Source organism: Melospiza georgiana, chromosome 8, assembly GCF_028018845.1.
Source record: "Melospiza georgiana isolate bMelGeo1 chromosome 8, bMelGeo1.pri, whole genome shotgun sequence".
Lineage (NCBI taxonomy): Eukaryota > Metazoa > Chordata > Aves > Passeriformes > Passerellidae > Melospiza > Melospiza georgiana.
In genome coordinates, this window is record NC_080437.1 from 76937 (window position 1) to 104675 (window position 27739).

Sequence of the window (27739 nt, forward strand, 5' to 3'; positions counted from 1 at the left end):
AAAATTATTCCCAACTGAATAAACCCATAGTGCCTCAAGCTATCAAAATAAAAATACCAACTAGAAACAAACACAAAGACTAAAGACAAACGTAACCATAAACAATGTCCCCCAAATTACCCGTAACCATAAAACATACACTACAATCAAACAAACCAAACAAATAAAAGCCCTGGAAGACGATAAACACACATGCAATTATCGAGATTAAAAACCCGCTGCTATGAACGACAGGACGCTACCTCAAGCCCCCCAAAACAAACACTACACACTCACGCTAATAAAAGCCACCGCAACAGAATTAAAATGCGAACCGCTGCTTCGCGCTAGGACCCGTAAAAACCACTGCGCGCCCTTCTAAACATAATACCCGGAAAAAAAATATATATCCGACTACAAAACCCAATCCGAAACGAACCTTTATCATCCCTACCGGCACCGAGAACCGTGCCGCTCAGGAAGAACACCGTGTCCCTTAGCGGACACCCGCTGCAAACCGAACCCAGCGATGCCATCAACGCCTCCAAAGCGCCTCCGAGCCACGGCACCGCCGAACTTGGAGCGGCCGAACCCCGCGCTCGCTGCCGGCCCCGGACGGAGCGCGGCTCCCGGCAGGAAAGCGGCTCCTGCGGCGGCTGCTCCGGCACGCGGGGCCGGCGCCGTCCCGGGGAGCCCCGCCCGCTGCCCCTGCCCGGCGGGGCCGGCACCGGGCCCGGGGCTACCGGCGGCGCCCGAGCCCCGCGCCCGGAGCGGACGGAGCGGCCGGCACCGCCCGGGCCGGCGCAGCAGCGCCCGCGCCACCTCTGCCGCCCTTGGCCGGCCCGGCCCGGCTCCGCTCGGCTCCGCACGGCTCGCACCGGCGCGGCTCCGCCACTGCCGCTCTCGGCCGGCCCGGCCGCGCCGAATCCCCCGTGCGCCCCGGCAGCTGCCCGGGCCGTGCCAGCAGCGCTCCCGAGCGGGAACGTTCCGCGCCGGGCCGCGGGCACGGGCAGCGCCCTCCAATGCAGCGGCACAGCCCCATTGCAGCCCTGCAAACGCTGCCGGAGCTGCGGCTTCCCGCAAGCCAGCCCCGAAACCGCAGACGGGGCGCACCTCACTTCAACAAGGGCAAAGAAATGTGTTCTCCCCTCCAATTTCACCCCCTAGGAGAGCAGAAAAGAAGGGCCGCTCCCCAAATGAAAGCCTTCGACTGATGGGAAAGGGCGATTTCGACCTCCATTCAAACCCTTGAAAAGGAGGGACACCAGGGCTGCCCCCTCCATTTAAACCCGAGGGTGGTGCAAATGGGGTGGCTGCCTTCAAATCAAACCCATAATACCACAAGAATACTTTTCCCATTCCCCTTAGAATAGAACGCAGGGATTCCCTGTCACCCCCGGGATACCCCTAACAGCCTGGAAAAGGCAGCTTTTCCTGCAATCAACACCCTTAAGACCACAAGTCAAGAGGGATCCCCTCAGGTCAAACGCAGACAATAAAAGAAGAGCAGCTGCTTCCTTCTCCTTAATTCCTTTTGTCCTCACAAGCTCCACTTTTGTTCCTGGGGACCCGGGGAGGGACTGTCAAGATGAAATTGCAAAGGGGAAGGAGAAAATTCCCCGCTCCGAACCCACACGGGCTCACCTGTTCGGCTGCTGCTCCCCGGCACAAAGATTCGTCCCTCGGCACCTCCTTTAAGCGATGCTCCACGTACCCAAGCGCGAATCCAGGTGTTGCCCCCGACCCTGTGGGAAGCTCTTGCAGTCCTTCCATGAGACAGCGCCGGGAGCGGCCCATAAACCCCTCCACTCAGCAGCTCCATGCAAAAGGGAGCTGAGGCAAAGCCTCCCCCTAAAACAGCCTCGCCCCGGCAGGAGCCGGCCCCTCATCATCCTCACACTCACACCTGGGCTGCTCCGAGCCCTCATCATCCTCACACTCACACCTGGGCTGCTCGGAACCCCCTTCATCCTCACAGCTCACACCTGGGCTGCTCCGAGCCCCCCATCACCCTCACACTCACACCTGGGCTGCTCCGAGCCCCCATCACCCTCACACTCACACCTGGGCTGCTCCGAGCCCCCATCATCCTCACACTCACACCTGGGCTGCTCCGAGCCCCCATCATGCTCACACTCACACCTGGGCTGCTCCGAGCCCCCATCATCCTCACACTCACACCTGGGCTGCTCTGAGGCGCCATCATCCTCACACTCACACCTGGGCTGCTCCGAGCCCCCATCATATATTTTTCACAATTATATTCGCATTTATATTTAGAATTTAAATTACTGTATAATAAAAATTGTATTATATATTGCATCTCTTCATGTTACTTACATAGATTTGTATTTCTATTCATAGTTTGGTATTATATCTTTATATCTCTGTATATTTATTATATATTTCTGTCTGTCAATTTACATTTCTAAAGTACTTATATTATTTAAAATAAAACCCCTGCCTCTAACGAAATAAAAAGCAAAGACACCCCTTTATTTAAAACACATTTAAAAGTTTAAAAATAATTTTGTTTGTCATAATTCTATTCACATCTATATTTGTAATTTTCATTTGTTATATTTATAGATATTATATATATTGCAGAGAATACCTTTTTATATAATAATAGATATATTCTTTTGACACAATAGATTTCTTTTACTTATATTTATATGTATTAAATATTTATTGATATCGACATATACATGATATATTTGGATTTCTAGTTTTATATTTTTTATGAAAACTCCAGCCCATACCCCAATAAAAGCCAAACAATCCCCAATTTATTTAAACTATATTTAAACATAAATCCTGTCACAGCTGCATTGCACAGCAGTGCTCCAAACTAATCTGACACTTGTTCATCTCCTGGACCTGAAACTGAACCCGCTCACCTTGATCGCACCTGGCAGAACCATTTTCGTACCTTTTTCTGGCATGTCTTGGGTTTTTTCTTGAATTTTTGGTGGCCTTTATTGCCTCTCTTTCTTGCCTTGTTTCTTGGGTCTTTTACTCCCTTTTTCCTTGATTTTTTTCTGGCACTTCTTGGGGTTTTTTCTTCGTTTCTTCTTGCCCATCTTGGTGTTTTTCCTGGTTTTTCCTTGCCCCCCTTGGGGGTATTTTTTCAGTTTGTTTTTTTTTTTTCTGGGTTTTTCTTTTCTGGATTTTTTCTTCCCCATCTTGGTTTTTTGTTGCGATTTTTTTTCTTGCCCATCTTGGGGTTTTTCTCTGGTCTGTTTTCAGGGATTTTTCTTGCCCATCTTCGTTTTTTTTTTTTTGGTTTTTTTTTTTTTTTTTTTTTTTTTTTTTATTTGTTGTTGTTTTTTTTTTTCTTTTTCTTTTTTTTTTTTTTTCCCCTAGGTTTCTCCTTGCCCTCCTGGTTTTTGGGTTTTTTTGTCTGTCTTCCTTCCTTCGTTCCTCCCTTCCTTCCTGTCCTTCCTTCTTTTTTCCTTTCATTTCCTTTCCTTATTTTTTTTTCTTTTTCTTTCTTTCTTTCCCTGCATTTCTAATCTTGGTTTTCCTTTTTAGCTTTAGAATAAAAAAGCAGCAGTAGTAACTTTCAGGCAACCTGGGAGTAAAAAATACTCCAAACGAAAATGATTTAAAGAAAACTATTTATTCCCTGGGAGCCTGAAATTTTCTACAGCTGCACTTGACAGAGAGTTTTTATTCCTTCTTATAGATAGTTGATATTTTATACTTTATACAGCGCCCCCTGCCGTGTGCACCGGCGCACTGCAGGCACAGCGATCCCTGCCGTGTGCACCGGCGCACTGCATGCAGAGCGCTGCGGCGTCGTTCGGTTCTGTTTAATGAAACTCGGCTGAATTCGGCTTGCTTCGGCTCTTGGTCTAAACTCGTTTCAGTTCGGCTAAACTCGGTCGTATTCGGCACATTGTCTAAATGCGGCTCTAGTCGGCTACACTCGGCTATCGGTTGCAGTCGGCTATCATCGGCTCTTGGTGTAAACTCGGCTGTTTTCGGCCGCACTGGGCTCTTCGGTTAAAGTCGGCTCTTTCCGGCCACACTCGGCTCTTCGGGGAAACTCGGCTCTTTCCGGCCACACTCGACTCTTCGGCTCTTCGGAACTATTCGGTCCGGCTCGGCTCCCTCGGGGAGGGAAAGCGGACGTGAGAGGACCCCGGCACAGCGAGGCGTTTACCCAGATGCCTCTCACAAACCCGCCAAAATACGCCCGCCCGCGGCGCCGCTGAGCCCACAGCATGTCTCGGGTACACATGAAACGCCACAGAAAAATCCCTCGGGGCCGCCATGACGTCGGTATTCCGTGCAGGCAGTGCAGTTAAACACCCACCCGGTCCTCCACTTCCCCGCCCTTTTCGCCGCCATGCTGAGAAGGTCAAACAAAACTCCGCGACATCGCCCACGCGCCACTCCCAAGCTGGCCGCCTCTCGCTGCACGGCTGCAGTACCGCGCTCTGCCCACAAGGCGGCAGCACTGCCGCCCGCCCCAGCCGGGGGCGCAGCGCGCCTCGGGGCTGCGGCAGCGAAGGCGGCAAAAGAGAACAGGGGCGACCCCCGCCGAAAACTGCTCTGAAATAAATGCCCCAAAACAACCGGGAAGAGGCAAAAAAAACTTCTGCCTCTAATCTAATAGGATAAAAGACAAAACAAAACCAAATAAAACACAACACAAAAAAAAAAAATTAAAAAAATATTTAAATATTTTTTAAATATTTTTTCATATTAATATTCACATTTCTATTTACAATGTATATTGATGTACACTGTCCATTTATATATTTCCTTTTATAAATACATTTCTATTCCATATTGCATATATCCCTAAAACTTAAATTTATTTTTATATTTTTATAAATATTTTTACATAGTAAGTATATATTTCTGTTACGATTTTTACTTCTGTAACACTTGGATTATTTAAAATAAAACCTTTGCCTCCATCCACATTAAAGCCAGAAAGAACCCCTGTCTTCAAAACTGTAAGTAAATATTTTTTTTAATTCTATTTTTCAGGTTCATATTCACATTTACATTTAAAATGTATACTTATGTATACTGTTATTTGTATTCTTCATTACATCTCTTCCTATTATTTGTATTTATTTATATTTTGTGTTTATATATATATTTATATCTTGATTGTATATCTCAATATTTAGAAATATATAACAATAATATCTACATTCATACTATTTAAAATAAAAACCCTGCCTCTAACACAACAATAAAAAAACCCCCAACCCTTTGTTTTAAAAAATATTTAAATAGATTTTATCCTAATGTTCAATTTTTATATTCATATTTGTATTTATAATGTATATTAATGTATATTGCTTACTTATACATTTATCTTTACCAATGTCAATTTATAAATAAATTTATATTCTATATTACATCCGATGCGAGTAGGTATTTATATTTTTTATATTTTTTTATTCATATTTTTTATGTTAATTAAATATTTCTGCGTCAAGATTTTTACTTCTGGAACACTTATAATATTCAAAATAAAAACCCTGCCTCTACTTAAATAAAAGCCAAAACATTCCATTTCTTTTAAACGATATTTACATATTTTTATATTTATATTTCCATTTATAATTTATATTGCCATATAATGTTATTTATATTCCATGCCACAACTCTTCATATTACTTACATATATTTATATTTAAATTTATATTAATAGTTTAGCAATTTCTCTTTATATATTTATTATATATTTCTATCTTAAGATCCACATTTCTATATTGCTTATATTATTTAAAATAAAACTCCTGCCTCTAACCAAATAAAAACCAAGGACAACCCTTTATTTGAACCAGATTTAAAATTTAGGAAGTTAATTTATTTTTCAAATTATAATGATATTTATATGGATATTTTTATTTATTTTATTCATAGATATAATATTTATTAGAGAGAATACCTTCTAATATAATCATAGATATATATTTTCTGTATTATATATATTTTCTTACTTATATTTGTTTAAATTAAATATGTATAGATATTTGTATTTCTATATATATTTGTATATCTGAATTTATATTTTATTTCTATCATTTAAAAACCCCAGCCTATAACCTAATAAACCCCCCCAATTTACTTTAACTCTATTTAAATATTTTTATATTTACAATCTATATTTATATATCTTTGTGTATATATATATATAAAATAGACTATCATTTACCTATATGATAATATGTTACAATTATATACCATATATTACAGTTTTATGTATGTATCTGTTATCTATATTTATGTTTACAACTCTAATGTTATATTTATTTTTAAATGTATATTTATTTCTATTTTCATCTCTATATTAAACCATAGAAGTTCATTAACCCGACACACCAGAGCCACAACAATACTGTACCTTTGTCAGCGCCGGCACGCAGCACACGCCCATCCCATCGCAGCACAGCAAAACAAAACCTATTTCTGTTACTAACGGAACAAACATCCCACAACGTCATTGAACCCTAATAAAAACTCAAATAAACCTAACTGTAAATAAATTTTAAATCCCACTATAAAGTAGCCCAAAACCTCCGCACATTGTCATCATAAACTTCCTCCTAAACCAATATCTCAAAAAACTCAAAAACAACTCAAAAACAACTCAAAAATGACACAACTGCTAATAAAAACAAACACCCATTAACAATTAAATCAAACCAACTCACTAGACTCAAAACTGCACAGCTGACCCTAAACATTACTAAAAAAAGTCCCCAAAGCTCTACCTTTATGTTAATGCACAAATAACCTATCATCTATAAAAGTTATTTGAAAAAATTAAAAAAAATAATTAAAACCATGAAAATAAAAAACCTAAACCATTAAAATACTAAAAAATATCACTACCCAAATTAAAAAACGTATTGCCTATAAAAACCCACCATATAAACGCCCCTGTCCCAAAAAATAAAAAAAAACTATCGAACCAGAAAGAAATCAGAACTTAGGAACCCTAAAACCATAGCGTTCAAAAAGTCACACCGCATCCCTTATCATACAGCAACTACAAACAACAGAAAACAATACAAGGAATTCTTAAAAACCACCTTAAAACCACTACATTGAAAAACATTTCAAAAATGAAAAACTGCATTTAACAAAAGCCATCTAATAAATTCACACCCAAAACTCCAGCAGCCCAGCTGGCCCTACCAAAGCTGTATGTTTATACATACAACAAACAAAACCAAAATCCCAGTAATACCCATCAGAAATCTATGAAAGAATCCTACTGAAATTAATCCTGCCTCAAATACAAACCAACCCATCCAGAAAGTCAGCTTCACTCAAAAAACAATTTACACAGAGTTAATAATACCAAGAAATAAAACAACACACCATATACCACCAATGAATATCATAGTGAAGGAAAAAAAAAAACACTACATTTTTTTCTTTTTGTTTTTTAAGCTAACTTCTTTTATTAGCTAGAACAAAAGCTTTTGCCAGGACTGTAACAACAACAACAACTTCTTTTTCTTCTTCTCCTTCTAAAATGTCCCTTCTCACTCCCAAATTCCTCTCAACTCCTGAGTTTACATCCAAGCAAAAAGCAAAATTCGTGCACTCGTGCGTTCGCTGCTCCTGTCAGATTCTCTGTTTCCCTCCACATCTTCTTACACTTTCAGTCCTCACGCTGTCCCGCCGTGATGAGTCTGACAGAAGAATTGGCACATGTTAACAGAGCATTTCCCTCCCTCCCTCCCTCTGCTTTCCTCAGCGCATTTCAATCCATCCCAGGCCTGCAGTGATGCACGCTCACCCCAAAGCTCACAGCAAGCATGCAGCAGCTCAGGCTCACTCGGCTCCAGGGCCCAGAGCCTGCAGGCCCTGCAGCTGCCACACGGATGGACCTGCTTCCCTCCCCGGGTGCCCAGAGGGAAACCTGAGGGCAGGCGTCCACCCCGAGGGGGCACCCGCAGCCCCGGGCAGGCATGGAGTCGCCGGCTGCTCTCTGGGGACGAGACCCTCCCTGCAGGCCACACTGCCTCGTCCTCTCCCTCCCTGGGGGACAGGCACCTCCAGGGTCTGTGACCAGCCCCCTTCCGTCAGCATCCAGGGGCTCTGTCAGAGCCAGAGGGGTCGAGGCTTTCCAGAACCATAGCATCCTTTAGGCTGGAAAAGCCTTCTAAGGCCATCGAGCCCAGCTGCTGCCCCAGCACTGCCAAGCCCCCACCCAAATCAGGTCCCTGAACACCACATCTTGCCATGCTTTAAATGTCTCCAGCAATGGGGACTGCCCTGGGCAGCCCGCTCCTACGCCTGGCCACCCTTTCAGTGAACAAACTGGTCCTCAAAGCCAATCTAAGCCTTCCCTGCTGCAACTTGAGGCCATTTCCTTTTGTCACGTCACCTCTTACCGGGGAGATCTCGGCACTGAAACCTTACCTGCCCCTTCCCTAGGAGCTCTCTGGCTTGCCTGGATGAGAGGAGAAACACTCCCACCACAGGAACGGCAGCTCAGCAGGTCCCACACCGAGGCAGGGGAGCAGCTGTCCTCACCAGAGCTCCCGTGTCAGCTCTCAGAGATCGCCTCTGCTCTCCTCCCAGGCAGATCTCTGCTCAGCGCTTCAGAATTGGCTGTTTGGAGGAGGGGGAAAAAACAGGTTAGCCAAGATTTTTATCCAGACTTATCTGATGTCTTTGCCTGCTTTGCCTCTTCCTGACTTCCTCCTGCTAAGAAAACAGCTGCCTTTGCACTTCTAGGGGGAACTGCCACGTAATGCTTGAAAAGGAACTACAGAGAAGTGCCTCATTTTTAAAGACTCGGCCAAGAAGACAGATAACTGCAGCTTCTCCATCCCCACTGCCTGCAGAGCTGCCAGGCACCAGGCCAGCTCTGCTCCGCTTCTCCCAAAAAAGACCTTTCAGTGCTGTTCTCCCTCCACGGGAAGGGCCTTTCTGTCTCACACACTCGGTGACACGAGGCTGCGCAAAGCTGCAGCAACCTCTGCTCCGGGTGGGAAGGGCTTTCTTCCTCCTCTGGCACCTGGCTGGCACAGGTTGCTCACAGATGCTGGGGCTGCCCCATCCCTGGAAGTGTTCGAGGCCCATTGGTGCTCTGGGATCAGGCTCAGAGCAACCTGGTCCATGGAACCACGTCCCTGCCCACGGCAGCAGGCTTGGAACGAGGTGATCTCTAGAGCCCCTTCCAATCTGAATTATTCCATGATTCTACGAACTCAAAAAACTCGGGGAAGAAATCTCTAAAGGTCACTAAATACATAAAAGCATATCCCCCTCAGCATAATTTTGAATGAAAAGTATATCTACAAACAGGGAGAAATATTCTATGTATTTGCTCTTGCTGCCTTTCAGGCAACAGAAGTTAGTGAGACTCTGTGCGAAGGTCAGCTTTAAATTTATTCCCTTCCAAAGCTCAGAGCTCTGTTCCATCACCCTTCCCTTTGGCTCTACACTGAACCATGGTGAGCATTTGAGGAGTGCTCAATAACCAATTCAATTTCTCCCTTTTTCTAGTTCTCTCTATTCCTAAATCATTCAAGACAAGTCAAATGAAAAATGACAAGTTCAGCATCAGAGTCACACCTTTTCCCTTTGTCTGGTCAAGAACAGGCTCTAAATCCACTTATTGCTGCCTTCAACGATTCAGACTTGCAAAACCATTCTTACATGTTTTACAGGTTTATCATACAACCCACAGAACGCAAGCTCTGAATTACAGGAAAAGGTACACAGGCAAATATCTAAAGGGATCACTTAATTTTAAATACATACCTTGATAGAGAGCGCATTGAGAACCTTTTCGTGGGACTCTAAGGGACGCATGCATTCTGAGCACCCTGTAAACAAGAAAAGCGACGATATATTACAGGACATCCCCACTTTTTCCACATATTCAAATAGGATTTTTAATAAAAACAGTTCAGTTACAAAAGAAGGAAGAAAACCAAGCTAATTTTACTCAGCTGTATTTACTGCCGATTTAGAGAAAAATGCCGGGCCGCGTCGCCCGTTGCGTCACACGCCGCGCCAGCAGCAGGGCCTGCCGGGAGTTGGAGTCTCGGGCTGGCAGCCACTCATGTGCCGCGATAGCCGTTGCGTCACACGCCGCGCCAGCAGCACGGCCTGCCGGGAGTTGGAGTCTCGGGCTGACAGCCACCGCTCCGTCCCCCGGGAGCCACCGGCAGCTGCAGTCCCTCCAGGGCATCAAACGGGTCCTTCGCCCCCGGGCGGGGAAGGACCTGAGGCAGCACCGCTCCTCCCCAATGCCCTCTCTTTTTCCCTCCAACTCTTTTTACTTTTTTCACTCTGTTTTTCACCACTTCCCTTTTCCTTTTCCCTTTCCCTTTCCTTTCCCTTCCCTTCCCCTTTCTTGTATTTCTAATCTTGGTTTACCTTTCCACCTTTAGAATAAAAAAGCAGCAGTAGAAACTTTCAGGCTACCCGAGAGTAAAAAAAAATCTGCAAAACGAAAATGATTTAAAGAAAACTATTTATTCCCTGGGAGCCTGAAATTTTCTACTGCTGCACGTGACACAGAGCTTTTATTCCTTCTTATAGATAGTTATATTTTACATATATTTATAGCTTATATTGATGCATTATATTAATAACTATATTTAATATGCACCTTATTCAAAAATATACGGGAATTTTTTTTTTATTATTTACCATATCTACTGCTACAACTTATTTTTCCTTATATTTCTAATTTTTATATAAATCTTTAATGTGTTTATGATATATTTCTATACTTATATTTCTACCTTTATATTATTTGTATTTGTAATTTTTACACTAAAACCCCTGCTTTGGCAAACAAAAAACAAAACCATCCATTATTTTAAACTACCTAAATTTTTTATATTTATATTTATCATAATATACAACAAATGATAGATATGTATAGATAGATAGATATATCACATCCATATTTATATCTATTTTATATCCATTTCCTATAATATTTTTAATAAAATATATACAGTATTACTTATATATTGTATCAATTTATGTTATTTTACATTTACAATTTATTAATAATTTTTATATAGCTGCATATAGTTGCAATACATTTATATATTTGTATTTTTTTTGGGTTGTATTTACATTTATATTCTCTATTCATATATCTATAAACATACCAATACTCTATTAAAATTAGAATGCCTTGTTGTAACACATAATGACTTATGTTAAGTGTTAAATTTTAAAAATTGACCGAATATATAAAAATACAATTGGCTCATTCCCATTGCTACACATCTATTTGTTTTGTTTCAATATAATTAGTCATAATTGTACATTTAAAATCCAATTCCTAAATGAAATGACAGAACAAACAGCATCAAATTCCCACCAATATCTTCCAAAAACATCAAGATACCTCCAACAGCCAAACAAGAGTCAGCGAAAAAACAAAGAACACTCTTTTCAATAACAATTCTCATCACGACAGAAAAATGGAACCAAAATAAAAGAAAATCCTCTAGAAACACACACAGCAAATTACAAAAAGTACTAAAAAAAAGTCAAACCAATCTACTCAACTCAAGACAGTGCCACTCACCCTGAACGACGTTACTAAAAAAAACCCAACAAAATTCTACCTCTACACTAACTCAAAGAATAAACAATCCTCTGTAAAAATAACTTTAAACCTGAACTAATTAACAAAATGGAAAAACATCTCAACCACTAAAAACTAAGAAATTACCTACCCAAATAAATAAATACTTTAAAAACCCACCATATAAATACCCACGTTCCCAAAATAAACCCTGATAAACAATACTCAAATACATTAAAAGACAACAACAACAACAACCAAAAAAAGAAAATAAAGAACGCAACAACAAGAATAATACCAAAAACCAGATAAACTGAAATCTGCAACAAAAAAATTATTCCCAACTGAATAAACCCATAGTGCCTCAAGCTATCAAAATAAAAATACCACCTAGAAACAAACACAAAGACTAAAGACAAACGTAACCATAAACAATGTCCCCCAAATTACCCGTAACCATAAAACATACACTACAATCAAACAAACCAAACAAATAAAAGCCCTGGAAGACGATAAACACACATGCAATTATCGAGATTAAAAACCCGCTGCTATGAAGGACAGGACGCTTCCCCAAGCCCCCCAAAACAAACACTACACACTCACGCTAATAAAAGCCACCGCAACAGAATTAAAATGCGAACCGCTGCTTCACGCTACGACCCGTAAAAAACATTGCGCGCCCTTCTAAACATAATACCCCGGCAAAAAAATAAAATCCGACTACAAAACCCAATCCAAAACAAACCATTATCATCCCTACCGGCACCGAGAACCGTGCCGCTCAGGAAGAACACCGTGTCCCTTAGCGGACACCCGCTGCAAACCGAACCCAGCGATGCCATCAACGCCTCCAAAGCGCCTCCGAGCCACGGCACCGCCGAACTTGGAGCGGCCGAACCCCGCGCTCGCTGCCGGCCCCGGACGGAGCGCGGCTCCCGGCAGGAAAGCGGCTCCTGCGGCGGCTGCTCCGGCACGCGGGGCCGGCGCCGTCCCGGGGAGCCCCGCCCGCTGCCCCTGCCCGGCGGGGCCGGCACCGGGCCCGGGGCTACCGGCGGCGCCCGAGCCCCGCGCCCGGAGCGGACGGAGCGGCCGGCACCGCCCGGGCCGGCGCAGCAGCGCCCGCGCCGCCTCTGCCGCCCTTGGCCGGCCCGGCCCGGCTCCGCTCGGCTCCGCACGGCTCGCACCGGCGCGGCTCCGCCACTGCCGCCCTCGGCCGGCCCGGCCGCGCCGAATCCCCCGTGCGCCCCGGCAGCTGCCCGGGCCGTGCCAGCAGCGCTCCCGAGCGGGAACGTTCCGCGCCGGGCCGCGGGCACGGGCAGCGCCCTCCAATGCAGCGGCACAGCCCCACTGCAGCCCTGCAAACGCTGCCGGAGCTGCGGCTTCCCGCAAGCCAACCCCGAAACCGCAGACGGGGCGCACCTCACTTCAACAAGGGCAAAGAAATGCGTTCTCCCCTCCAATTTCACCCCCTAGGAGAGCAGAAAAGAAGGGGCGCTCCCCAAATGAAAGCCTTCGACTGATGGGAAAGGGCGATTTCGACCTCCATTCAAACCCTTCAAAAGGAGGGACACCAGGGCTGCCCCCTCCATTTAAACCCGAGGGTGGTGCAAATGGGGTGGCTGCCTTCAAATCAAACCCAGAATACCACAAGAATACTTTTCCCATTCCCCTTAGAATAGAACGCAGGGATTCCCTGTCACCCCCGGGATACCCCTAACAGCCTGGAAAAGGCAGCTTTTCCTGCAATCAACACCCTTAAAACCACAAGTCAAGAGGGATCCCCTCAGTTCAAACACAGACAATAAGAGAAGAGGAGCTGCTTCCTTCTCCTTAATCCCTTTTGTCCTCACAAGCTCCATTTTTGTTCCTGGGGAACCGGGGAGGGACTGGCAAGATGAAATTGCAAAGGGGAAGGAGAAAATTCCCCGCTCCGAACCCACACGGGCTCACCTGTTCGGCCGCTGCTCCCCGGCACAAAGATTCGTCCCTCGGCGCCTCCTTTAAGCGATGCTCCACGTACCCAAGCGCGGATCCAGGTGTCCCCCCGACCCTGTGGGAAGCTCTCGCAGTCCTTCCATGAGACAGCGCCGGGAGCGGCCCATAAACCCCTCCACTCAGCAGCTCCATGCAAAAGGGAGCTGAGGCAAAGCCTCCCCCTAAAACAGCCTCGCCCCGGCAGGAGCCGGCCCCTCATAATCCTCACACTCACACCTGGGCTGCTCCGAGCCCCCATCATCCTCACACTCACACCTGGGCTGCTCCGAGCCCCCATCATCCTCACAGCTCACACCTGGGCTGCTCCGAGCCCCCATCATATATTTTTCATATTTATATTCGCATTTATATTTAGAATTTATATTACTGTATAATAAAAATTATATTATATATTGCATCTCTTCATGTTACTTGCATAGATTTCTATTTCTATTCATAGTTTGGTATTATATCTTTATATCTCTATATATTTATTATATATTTCTGTCTGTCAATTTACATTTCTAAAGTACTTATATTATTTAAAATAAAACCCCTGCCTCTAACGAAATAAAAAGCAAAGACACCCCTTTATTTAAAACACATTTAAAAGTTTAAAAATAATTTTGTTTGTCATAATTCTATTCACATCTATATTTGTAATTTTCATTTGTTATATTTATAGATATTATATATATTGGAGAGAATACCTTTTTATATAATAATATATAGATTCTTTTGACACAATAGATTTCTTTTACTTATATTTATATGTATTAAATATTTATTTCTATCGACATATAGATGATATATTTGGATTTCTAGTTTTATATTTTTTATGAAAACTCCAGCCTATACCCCAATAAAAGCCAAACAATCCCCAATTTATTTAAACTATATTTAAACATAAATCCTGTCACAGCTGCATTGCACAGCAGTGCCCCAAACTAATCTGACACTTGTTCATCTCCTGGGCCTGAAACTGAACCCGCTCACCTTGATCGCACCTGGCAGAACCATTTTCGTACCTTTTTCTGGCATGTCTTGGGTTTTTTCTTGAATTTTTGGTGGCCTTTATTGCCTCTCTTTCTTGCCTTGTTTCTTGGGTCTTTTACTCCCTTTTTCCTTGATTTTTTTCTGGCACTTCTTGGGGTTTTTTCTTCGTTTCTTCTTGCCCAACTTGGTGTTTTTCCTGGTTTTTCCTTGCCCCCCTTGGGGTTTTTTTTCAGTTTTTTTTTTTTTTTTTTTTTCCCTGGGTTTTTCTTTTCTGGATTTTTTCTTCCCCATCTTGGTTTTTTGTTGCGATTTTTTTTCTTGCCCATCTTGGGGTTTTTCTCTGGTCTGTTTTCAGGGATTTTTCTTGCCCATCTTCGTTTTTTTTTGTTGTTGTTGGTTTTTTTTTTTTTCTTTTTCTTTTTTTTTTTTTTCCCTAGGTTTCTCCTTGCCCTCCTGGTTTTTGGGGTTTTTTTGTCTGTCTTCCTTCCTTCCTGTCCTTCTTTCTTTTTTCCTTTCATTTCCTTTCCTTATTTTTTTTTCTTTTTCTTTCTTTCTTTCCCTGCATTTCTAATCTTGGCTTTCCTTTCTAGCTTTAGAATAAAAAAGCAGCAGTAATAACTTTCAGGCTACCTGGGAGTAAAAAAAACTCCAAAACGAAAATGATTTAAAGAAAACGATTTATTCCCTGGGAGCCTGAAATTTTCTACAGCTGCACGTGACAGAGAGCTTTTATCCCTTCTTATCGATAGTTGATATTTTATACTTTATACAGCGCCCCCTGCCGTGTGCACCGGCGCACTGCAGGCACAGCGCCCCCTGCCGTCTGCACAGGCGCACTGCATGCAGAGCGCTGCGGCGTCGTTCGGTTCTGTTGAATGAAACTCGGCTGAATTCGGCTTGCTTCGGCTCTTGGTCTAAACTCGTTTCAGTTCGTCTCTTCGGCTAAACTCGGTCGTATTCGGCACATTGTCTAAATGCGGCTCTAGTCGGCTACACTCGGCTATCGGTTGCAGTCGGCTATCATCGGCTCTTGGTGTAAACTCGACTGTTTTCGGCCGCACTGAGCTCTTCGGTTCAAGTCGGCTGTTTGCGGCCACATTCGGCTCTTCGGCTCTTCGGACCTATTCGGCCCGGCTCGCTCCATCAGGGCGGGAAAGCCGACGTGAGAGGACCCCGGCACAGCGAGGCGTTTACCCAGATGCCTCTCACAAACCCGCCAAAATACGCTCGTCCGCGGCGCCCCTGAGCCTACAGCATGTCTCGAGTACACATGAAACGCCACAGAAAAATCCCTCGGGGCCGCCATGACGTCGGTATTCCGTGCAGGCAGTGCAGTTAAACACCCACCCGGTCCTCCACTTCCCCGCCCTTTTCGCCGCCATGCTGAGAAGGTCAAACAAAAGTCCGCGACATCGCCCACGCGCCACTCCCAAGCTGGCGGCCTCTCGCTGCACGCCTGCAGTACCGCGCTCTGCCCACATGGCGGCAGCACTGCCGCCCGCCCCAGCCGGGGGCGCAGCGCGCCTCGGGGCTGCGGCAGCGAAGGCGGCAAAAAAGAACAGGGGCGACCCCCGCCGAAAACTGCTCTGAAATAAATGCCCCAAAACAACCGGGAAGAGGGAAAAAAAAGTTCTGCCTCTAATCTAATAGGATAAAGACAAAACAAAACCAAACACAACACAAAAAAAAATTATTTTAAAAAATATTTAAATATTTTTAAAAATATTTTTTCATATTAATATTCACATTTCTATTTACAACGTATATTGATGTACACTGTCCATTTATACATTTCTTTTTATAAATACATTTCTATTCCATATTGCATATATCCCTAAAACTTAAATTTATTTGTATATTTTTATAAATATTTTCACATAGTAAGTATACATTTCTGTTACGATTTTTACTTCTGTAACACTTGGATTATTTAAAATAAAACCTTCGCCTCCATCCACATTAAAGCCAAAAAGAACCCCTTTCTTCAAAACTCTACTTAAATATTTTTTTAAATTCTATTTTTCAGGTTCATATTCACATTTACATTTAAAATGTATACTTATGTATACTGTTATTTGTATTCTTAATTACATCACTTCCTATTATTTGTATTTATTAATATTTTGTGTTTATATATATATTTATATCTTGATTGTATATCTCAATATTTAGAAATATATAACAATAATATCTACATTCATACTATTTAAAATAAAAACCCTGCCTCTAACACAACAATAAAAAAAACCCCAACTCTTTGTTTTAAAAAATATTTAAATAGATTTTATCCTAATGTTCAATTTTTATATTCATATTTGTATTTATAATGTATATTAATGTATATTGCTTACTTATACATTTATCTTTACCAATGTCAATTTATAAATAAATTTATATTCTATATTACATCCGGTGCGAGTAGGTATTTATATTTATTATATATTTTTATTCATATTTTTTATATTTATTAAATATTTCTGTGCCAAGATTTTTACTTCTGGAACACTTATAATATTCAAAATAAAAACCCTGCCTCTACTTAAATAAAAGCCAAAACATTCCATTTCTTTTAAACGATATTTACATATTTTTATATTTATATTCCCATTTATAATTTATATTGCCATATAATGTTATTTATATTCCATGCTACAACTCTTCATATTACTTACATATATTTATATTTAAATTTATATTCATAGTTTAGTAATTTCTCTTTATATATTTATTATATATTTCTATCTTAAGATCCACATTTATATATTGCTTATATTATTATAGTAAAATAAAACTCCTGCCTCTAACCAAATAAAAACCAAGGACACCCCTTTATTTGAACCAGATTTAAAATTTACCAAGTAAATTTATTTTTCAAAATTATAATGATATTTATATGGATATTTTTATTTATTTCATGCATAGATTTTATCTATATTAGAGGGAATACCTTCTAATATAATCATAGAAATATATTTTCTGTATTATACATATTTTCTTACTTATATTTGTTTAAATTAAATATGTATAGATATTTGTATTTCTATATATATTTGTATATCTGAATTTATATTTTATTTCTATCTTTTAAAAACCCCAGCCTAAACCCTAATAAAACTCCCCAATTTACTTTAACGCTATTTAAATATTTTTATATTTACAATCTATATTTATATATCTTGGTGTACATATATCTATATATAATAGACTATCATTTATCTATATGATAACATGTTACAATTATATACCATGTATTATAGTTTTATGTATGTATCTGTTATCTATATTTATGTTCACCACTCTAATTTTATATTTATTTTTAAATTTATATTTATTTCTATTTTCATCTCTATATTAACCCATGTCAGTTCATTAACCCGACACACCAGAGCCACAACAATACTGTACCTTTGTCAGCGCCGGCACGCAGCACACGCCCATCCCATCGCAGCACAGCAAAACAAAACCTATTTCTGTTACTAATGGAACAAACATCCCACAACGTCATTGAACCCTAATAAAAACTCAAATAAACCTAACTGTAAATAAATTTCAAATCCCACTATAAAGTAGCCCAAAACCTCCGCACATGCTCATCATAAACTTCCTCCTAAACCAGTATCTCAAAAACCCCAAAAAACTCAAACACACCTTGAAAATGACACAACTGCTAATAAAAACAAACACCCAATAAAAATTAAATCAAACCAACGCACTAGACTCAAAACTGCACAGCTGACCCTAAACATTACTAAAAAAAGTCCCCAAAGCTCTACCTTTATGTTAATGCACAAATAATATGTCATCTATAAAAGTTATTTGAAAAAATTAAAAAAAATAATTAAAACCATGAAAATAAAAAACCTAAACTATTAAAATATTAAAAAATATCACTACCTAAATTAAAAAACATATTGCCTATAAAAACCCACCATATAAATGCCCCTGTCCCAAAAAATAAAAATAAAAAAAAATATTGAACCACAAAGAAATCAGAACTTAGGAACACCAAAACCATAATGTTCAAAAAGTCACACCACATCCCTTATCATACACCAACTACAAACAACAGAAAACAATACAATGAATTCTTAAAAACCACCTTAAAACCACTACACGGAAAAACATTTCAAAAATTAAAAACTGCATCTAACAAAAGCCATCTAATAAATTCACACCCAAAACTCCAGCAGCCCAGCTGGCCCTACCAAAGCTCTATGTTTATACATACAGCAAACAAAACCAAAATCCCAGTAATACCCATCAGAAATCTATGAAAGAATCCTATTGAAATTAATCCTGCCTCAAATACAAACCAACCCATCCAGAAAGTCAGCTTCACTCAAAAAACAATTTACACAGACTTCATACTACCAAGAAATGAAACAACACACCATATACCACCAATGAATATCATAGTGAAGGAAAAAAAAAACCGCTACATTTTTTCCTTTTTGTTTTTTAAACTAACTTCTTTTATTAGCTAGAACAAAAGATTTTGCCAGGACTGTAACAACAACAACAACTTCTTTTGCTTCTTCTCCTTCTGAAATGTCCCTTCTCACTCCCAAATTCCTTTCAACGCCTGAGTTTACATCCAAGCAAAAAAGCAAAATTCCTGCACTCGTGCGTCCGATGCTCCTGTCAGATTCTCTCTTTCCCTCCACATCTTCTTACACTTTCAGTCCTCACGCTGTCCCGCCGTGATGAGTCTGACAGAAGAATTGGCACATGTTAACAGAGCATTTCCCTCCCTCCCTCCCTCCCTCTGCTTCCCTCAGCGCATTTCAATCCATCCCAGGCCTGCAGTGATGCACGCTCACCCCAAAGCTCACAGCAAGCGTGCAGCAGCTCAGGCTCACTCGGCTCCAGGGCCCAGAGCCTGCAGGCCCTGCAGCTGCCACACGGATGGACCTGGTTCCCTCCCCGGGTGCCCAGAGGGAAACCTGAGGGCAGGCGTCCACCCCGAGGGGGCACCCGCAGCCCCGGGCAGGCATGGAGTCGCCGGCTGCTCTCTGGGGACGACACCCTCCCTGCAGGCCACACTGCCTCGTCCTCTCCCTCCCTGTGGGACAGGCACCTCCAGGGTCTGTGACCAGCCCCCTTCCGTCAGCATCCAGGGGCTCTGTCAGAGCCACAGGGCTCAATTCGTGGTGAGTACCGATGGCACGCAAATGGCAGCCCGAGGAAATCGTGTTCTGGGCTCTAAGTGCTTGGGACAGGGTCTGATTTTTTGTTTTGTACTTGTATGATGATTAGTACAACAGGGCTCTGATGGATGACATGGCAACACAGAACTAAAAACTCCTCGACAGGATTACATCGACTTCTAGGAAAAGACAAAAGCTTAGGACCCTTCTGAAATCTACTTTTAATCCAAAGCACAGGGATTGTCAGCATGCTGCACCTTCCAGCTTTTCAAAGCAGCTTCCCTCTGAAGACCAGGAAACATTGATTTCTACAGAAACAATGGGCAACCCCCAGGCTAATCTCAGCACTACTGTTTAATAGGGGACCTGCCAGCGTGCCAGTCCAGCTTCAAGTGTGCTTTACTTCAGTCTAACGTCCCCACAAAACTCTTCTCACATCTTCCAACCCTGAAATCTTATTTTCCCCTAAAGCTTCTCTTCATTAGCAATTTCCAAGTAACATGGTATTTTTACAACATTCAAAAATGTCATGCTGGACTGTGCTAGAGAGCAATCTGCAAATATCTGCTTAGCAAAGTTTGAATTGACTTGTCCAGAGAAAAAACCTACAAGTGAACACCTACACCTGCCTACAAAGAGCTAACAAGCCCCTGGCAGCTGCCAGCATCAAAGCACAGCGGATGTCTCTAATACAGGGTAAGGATAACAATATCACCTTCTGTTCTCTCCAGCTTCTTTTCCCTGCAGTCATATTTGTCTTCTTATGATTTTTGAAGTCTCTGTATCTTCTTGGACAGCACTGAGCCCGACGACAAGGATACGAGAGCCTTTCCCTGCCGTAGGGAGAGAACCAGGAAAACAGTTAAAATAAGAACAGGGCAGTTTGAAATTCATACTTGCAACGAGAAGCAGCGCCTAACCAACAGAACAAAAGTAAACAAAGCATGACACCTCCCTGGGGACAGAAGACTTATAAACTCTCCAGGATTTACAATTCTAGCCACCAACCCCTTCAGGACAGCAGCCAAGTGTCCCCTGGGGTGGTGCTGCACCAAAGAACCATCTGAGAGGTTCCAAAGAGTGAAATGCACAATATTTTGCAAAGACAAAAAATCTTGCAAAATAACAAAAATACAATAGATGTAAACTACAGGGCAAGAGTACAAGTGTTACCTTTGGGAGCTGGAACCATCCAGGTGAGCACCTGATAACTGGATCCTCACCAGAGTTTGAACCCTTCAGGACACAGAAGGGTTTTCCCCAGGAATTTCACAGACTGAGTTTTGATAGAAGCACGCTCGCCGGATCCTCGGAAACGTCGCCCATTCTCCAGGTGTCTGGAGAGAACTGCAAATGGCTCTCACGTAGTTGGAGCTGGTTCTGTAAGGTCTCAGGGTGAATTTCACCAGATGCAACCAAATTGGGCAACTCCCAGTGGGACAGAAGGAACCCAAAGCTTGGGTAAGCAGAGCTGCAGCAAATACTGAGGAAACAAACATAACAGCGTAAAAAATAATAAACCATCCTTTTTTTTCTCTTGCTTTTGTTTTTTTTTTTCTTATTCAGATCAGCATAGCAATTAAAGAGAAGGTGAAAAACTCACCATTACTGAACATTTCATCACCTGTAAGCTGAGCATCCTTAGCATAGGGGACTCCAAAGTTAAAATTCACCGATCCCTGGGAAATGAAACCAAATATCGTATGGTAAACAATCAAACAGCAGACATAAAAATTTGTTTCCTCTAAGGACTTTCAGGTACGTATGTATCTTTGCATTACACATTAGAACATACACTTTATACCATCACCTAACACATAATAATTTACCTTTAAATTTTGATAGTATAGCATGAATTTTTAACTTAAACTGGTGATCTATTATTATTCAGTTGGTGCCTAAAGTTATTTCTGCTGTCACATTCAAAAAAACATGAATTTTTTTTACTGGAATGAGCAATTGATTTCAAAGTCATCACAAGCCCACCAAAACACAAAGCTGGGTTCACTGGACGGCTCTGTGAGCTAGAAGTAGTTAGGCTTGTACTTCCCTCTTGTTCTTCCAGAACCAATAAATCCTGTCAACAAAACCAGGATCTTTAGCCCGCTGCTGTGAAAGATTCTACAAGGATGATGGTTTGATTTGTGTTTAGAAGTTTTGATTTGAAATGGCCAGTTCAATGGATAAAGACAGTTTACGTAGTATTACATTACTATTATTGTTATTTCTATTATTATTTTTACTAGTACTACTGCTATTGTTATCACCTGCTACTGGAAGAAACAAACCAGTAGTACCTATACTTAATTACTTTTATTTCCAGAAAATAATAAAGAAAAAGAACCAAACCTAAAAAAGTCACTTCCTACCTTTTATATCAAGGGATGAAAAATTTCTCTTGGGCTCTTCTCCAATTTATCAAGACTCATAGCACTGAAAGGCAAACAAAACAGTGCTTTATAGAAGGCCAAGTGCACGTTTCAAGGCTGAACCACCAACTGATTGCAGTGACAGCACTTACAACATGAATCGTTCCCAGAGCCTCTGTGAAATGGAATGTTCTGTGGAACTGCCGTTTCTTTCCCAAAACACTAACTTCCAACACTTCCTAATCCTATTTTGTATTTTAAAACAAAAGAAGTTAGTGAGACTCTGTGAGGAGGTCAGGTTTAAATTTATTTCCTTCCAAAGCACAGAGCTCTGTTCCATCACCCTTCCCTTTGGCTCTACACTGAATCATGGTGAGCATTTGAGGAGTGCTCAATAATCAATTCTATTTCTCTCTTTTTCTAGTTCTCTCTATTCCTAAATCATTCAAGACAAGTCAAATGAAAAATGACAAGTTCAGCATCAAAGTCACACTTTTTCTCTTTGTCTGGTCAAGAACAGGCTCTAAATCCACTTATTGCTGCCTTCAAGGTTTAAGACTTGCAAAACCATTTTTACATGTTTTACAGGTTTATCATAAAACCCACAGAACGCAAGCTCTGAATTACAGGAAAAGGTACACAGGCAAATATCTAAAGGGATCACTTATTTGTAAATACATACCTTGATAGAGAGCGCACTGAGAACCTTTCCGTGGGACTCTAAGGGAGACGTATTTTCTCAGTACCCTGTAAACAAGAAAAGCGACGATATATTACAGGACATCCCCACTTTTTCCACATATTCAAATAGGATTTATAATAAAAACAGTTCAGTTACAAAAGAAGGAAGAAAACCAAGCTAATTTTACTCAGCTGTATTTACTGCCGATTTAGAGAAAAATGCCGGGCCGCGTCGCCCGTTGCGTCACATGCCGCGCCAGCAGCAGGGCCTGCCGGGAGTTGGAGTCTCGGGCTGGCAGCCACTCATGTGCCGCGATAGCCGTTGCGTCACACGCCGCGCCAGCAGCACGGCCTGCCGGGAGTTGGAGTCTCGGGCTGACAGCCACCGCTCCGTCCCCCGGGAGCCACCGGCAGCTGCAGTCCCTCCAGGGCATGAAACGGGTCCTTCGCCCCCGGGCGGGGAAGGACCTGAGGCAGCACCGCTCCTCCCCAATGCCCTCTCTTTTTCCCTCCAACTCTTTTTACTTTTTTCACTCTGTTTTTCACCACTTCCCTTCCCTTTTCCTTTTCCTTTTCCCTTTCCCTTTCCTTTTCTTTCCCTTCCCCTTTGTTATATTTCTAATCTTGGTTTACCTTTCCACCTTTAGAATAAAAAAGCAGCAGTAGAAACTTTCAGGCTACCCGAGAGTAAAAAAAAAAAAAACTCCAAAACGAAAATGATTTAAAGAAAACTATTTATTCCCTGGGAGCCTGAAATTTTCTACTGCTGCACGTGACATAGAGCTTTTATTCCTTCTTATAGATAGTTGATATTTTATATATATTTATCGTTTATATTGATGTATTATATTAATAACTATATATAATATGCACCTTATTCAAAAAATATACGGGAAATATTTTTTAAATTATTTACCATATCTACTGCTACAACTTATTTTTCCTTATATTTCTAATTTTTATATAAATCTTTAACGTGTTTATGATATATTTCTATACTCATATTTCTACCTTTATATTATTTGTATTTGTAATTTTTACACGAAAACCCCTGCTTTGGCAAAGAAAAAAACAAAACCATCCATTATTTTAAACTACCTAAATGTTTTTTTATAGTTGTATTTATCATAATATACAACAAATGATAGATATAGATAGATAGATAGATCACATCCGTATTTATATCTATTTTATATCTATTTCCTATAATATTTTTCATAAAATATATGCAGTATTACTTGTATTATATATTGTATCAATTTATGTTATTTTATATTTACAATTTATTATTAATTTTTTATATGTCTGCATATAGTTGCAATACATTTATATATTTGTATTTTTGTTTGGGTTGTATTTACATTTATATTCTCTATTCATATATCTAAAAACATACACAATACTCTATTAAAATTAGAATAACTTATTGTAACATATAATGACTCATGTTACATGTTAAATTTTAAAAATTGACCGAATATATAAAAATAAAATTGGCTCATTCCCATTGCTACACATCTATTTCTTTTGTTTCAATATAGTTAGAGTCATAATTGTATATTTAAAATCCAATCCCTAAATGAAATGACAGAACAAACAGCATCAAATTCCCACCAATATCTTCCAAAAACATCAAGATACCTCCAACAGCCAAACAAGTGTCAGTGAAAAAACAAAGAACACTCTTTTCAACAACAATTCTCATCACGACAGAAAAATGGAACCAAAATAAAAGAAAATCCTCTAGAAACACACACAGCAAATTACAAAAAGTACTAAAAAAAAGTCAAACCAATCTACTAAACTCAAGACAGTGCCACTGACCCTGAACGTTACTAAAAAAGAAAAAACCAACACAATTCTACCTCTACACTAACTCAAAGAATAAACAATCCTCTGTAAAAACAACTTTAAACCTGAACTAATTAACAAAATGGAAAAACATCTCAACCACTAAAAACTAAGAAATTAACTACCCAAATAAATAAATACTTTAAAAACCCACCATATAAATACCCACGTTCCCAAAATAAACCCTGATAAACAATACTCAAATACATTAAAAGACAACAACAACAACAACCAAAAAAAGAAAATAAAGAAACCAACAACAAGAACAATACCAAAAACCAAATAAACTGAAATCTGCAACAAAAAACTTATTCCCAACTGAATAAACCCATAGTGCCTCAAGCTATCAAAATAAAAATACCACCTAGAAACAAACACAAAGACTAAAGACAAACGTAACCATAAACAATGTCCCCCAAATTACCCGTAACCATAAAACATACACTACAATCAAACAAACCAAACAAATAAAAGCCCTGGAAGACGATAAACACACATGCAATTATAAAGATTAAAAACCCGCTGCTATGAACGACAGGACGCTACCTCAAGCCCCCCAAAACAAACACTACACACTCACGCTAATAAAAGCCACCGCAACAGAATTAAAATGCGAACCGCTGCTTCGCGCTATGACCCGTAAAAACCATTGCGCGCCCTTCTAAACATAATACCCGGGAAAAAAAAAAAATAAAATCCGACTACAAAACCCAATCCAAAACAAACCATTATCATCCCTACCGGCACCGAGAACCGTGCCCACTCAGGAAGAACACCGTGTCCCTTAGCGGACACCCGCTGCAAACCGAACCCAGCGATGCCATCAACGCCTCCAAAGCGCCTCCGAGCCACGGCACCGCCGAACTTGGAGCGGCCGAACCCCGCGCTCGCTGCCGGCCCCGGACGGAGCGCGGCTCCCGGCAGGAAAGCGGCTCCTGCGGCGGCTGCTCCGGCACGCGGAGCCGGCGCCGTCCCGGGGAGCCCCGCCCGCTGCCCCTGCCCGGCGGGGCCGGCACCGGGCCCGGGGCTACCGGCGGCGCCCGAGCCCCGCGCCCGGAGCGGACGGAGCGGCCGGCACCGCCCGGGCCGGCGCAGCAGCGCCCGCGCCGCCTCTGCCGCCCTTGGCCGGCCCGGCCCGGCTCCGCTCGGTTCCGCACGGCTCGCACCGGCGCGGCTCCGCCACTGCCGCCCTCGGCCGGCCCGGCCGCGCCGAATCCCCCGTGCGCTCCGGCAGCTGCCCGGGCCGTGCCAGCAGCGCTCCCGAGCGGGAACGTTCCGCGCCGGGCCGCGGGCACGGGCAGCGCCCTCCAATGCAGCGGCACAGCCCCATTGCAGCCCTGCAAACGCTGCCGGAGCTGCGGCTTCCCGCAAGCCAGCCCCGAAACCGCAGACGGGGCGCACCTCACTTCAACAAGGGCAAAGAAATGCGTTCTCCCCTCCAATTTCACCCCCTAGGAGAGCAGAAAAGAAGGGGCGCTCCCCAAATGAAAGCCTTCGACTGATGGGAAAGGGCGATTTCGACCTCCATTCAAACCCTTCAAAAGGAGGGACACCAGGGCTGCCCCCTCCATTTAAACCCGAGGGTGGTGCAAATGGGGTGGCTGCCTTCAAATCAAACCCAGAATACCACAAGAATACTTTTCCCATTCCCCTTAGAATAGAACGCAGGGATTCCCTGTCACCCCCGGGATACCCCTAACAGCCTGGAAAAGGCAGCTTTTCCTGCAATCAACACCCTTAAAACCACAAGTCAAGAGGGATCCCCTCAGGTCAAACGCAGACAATAAAAGAAGAGGAGCTGCTTCCTTCTCCTTAATTCCTTTTGTCTTCATAAGCTCCATTTTTGTTCCTGGGGACCCGGGGAGGGACTGGCAAGATGAAATTGCAAAGGGGAAGGAGAAAATTCCCCGCTCCGAACCCACACGGGCTCACCTGTTCGGCCGCTGCTCCCCGGCACAAAGATTCGTCCCTCGGCGCCTCCTTTAAGCGATGCTCCACGTACCCAAGCGCGGATCCAGGCGTTGCCCCCGACCCTGTGGGAATCTCCCGCAGTCCTTCCATGAGACAGCGCCGGGAGCGGCCCATAAACCCCTCCACTCAGCAGCTCCATGCAAAAGGGAGCTGAGGCAAAGCCTCCCCCTAAAACAGCCTCGCCCCGGCAGGAGCCGGCCCCTCATCATCCTCACACTCACACCTGGGCTGCTCCGAGCCCCCATCATCCTCACACTCACACCTGGGCTGCTCCGAGCCCCCATCATCATTACAGCTCACACCTGGGCTGCTCCGAGCCCCCATCATCCTCACACTCACACCTGGGCTGCTCCGAGCCCTCATCATCCTCACACTCACACCTGGGCTGCTCCGAGCCCCCATCATCCTCACAGCTCACACCCGGGCTGCTCCGAGCCCCCATCATATATTTTTCATATTTATATTCGCATTTATATTTAGAATTTATATTACTGTATAATAAAAATTATATTATATATTGCATCTCTTCATGTTACTTGCATAGATTTCTATTTCTATTCATAGTTTGGTATTATATCTTTATATCTCTATATATTTATTATATATTTCTGTCTGTCAATTTACATTTCTAAAGTACTTATATTATTTAAAATAAAACCCCTGCCTCTAACGAAATAAAAAGCAAAGACACCCCTTTATTTAAAACACATTTAAAAGTTTAAAAATAATTTTGTTTGTCATAATTCTATTCACATCTATATTTGTAATTTTCATTTGTTATATTTATAGATATTATATATATTGGAGAGAATACCTTTTTATATAATAATATATAGATTCTTTTGACACAATAGATTTCTTTTACTTATATTTATATGTATTAAATATTTATTTCTATCGACATATAGATGATATATTTGGATTTCTAGTTTTATATTTTTTATGAAAACTCCAGCCCATACCCCAATAAAAGCCAAACAATCCCCAATTTATTTAAACTATATTTAAACATAAATCCTGTCACAGCTGCATTGCACAGCAGTGCCCCAAACTAATCTGACACTTGTTCATCTCCTGGGCCTGAAACTGAACCCGCTCACCTTGATCGCACCTGGCAGAACCATTTTCGTACCTTTTTCTGGCATGTCTTGGGTTTTTTCTTGAATTTTTGGTGGCCTTTATTGCCTCTCTTTCTTGCCTTGTTTCTTGGGTCT

General features: G+C 42.1%; 1 long non-coding RNA gene across 1 annotated transcript; it reads right to left on the reverse strand.

The window, feature by feature from the left end:
- Positions 1-18956: 18956 nt before the first annotated feature.
- LOC131086068 (uncharacterized) lies at positions 18957-25493 on the reverse strand. Its single transcript, XR_009114707.1, has 6 exons — positions 25296-25493; positions 22705-22769; positions 22023-22086; positions 21257-21332; positions 20369-21136; positions 18957-19215 (listed from the first exon to the last, which is right to left on the reverse strand). It is a non-coding gene; the product is annotated as an uncharacterized LOC131086068 (long non-coding RNA).
- Between the last annotated feature and the right edge of the window lie 2246 nt (positions 25494-27739).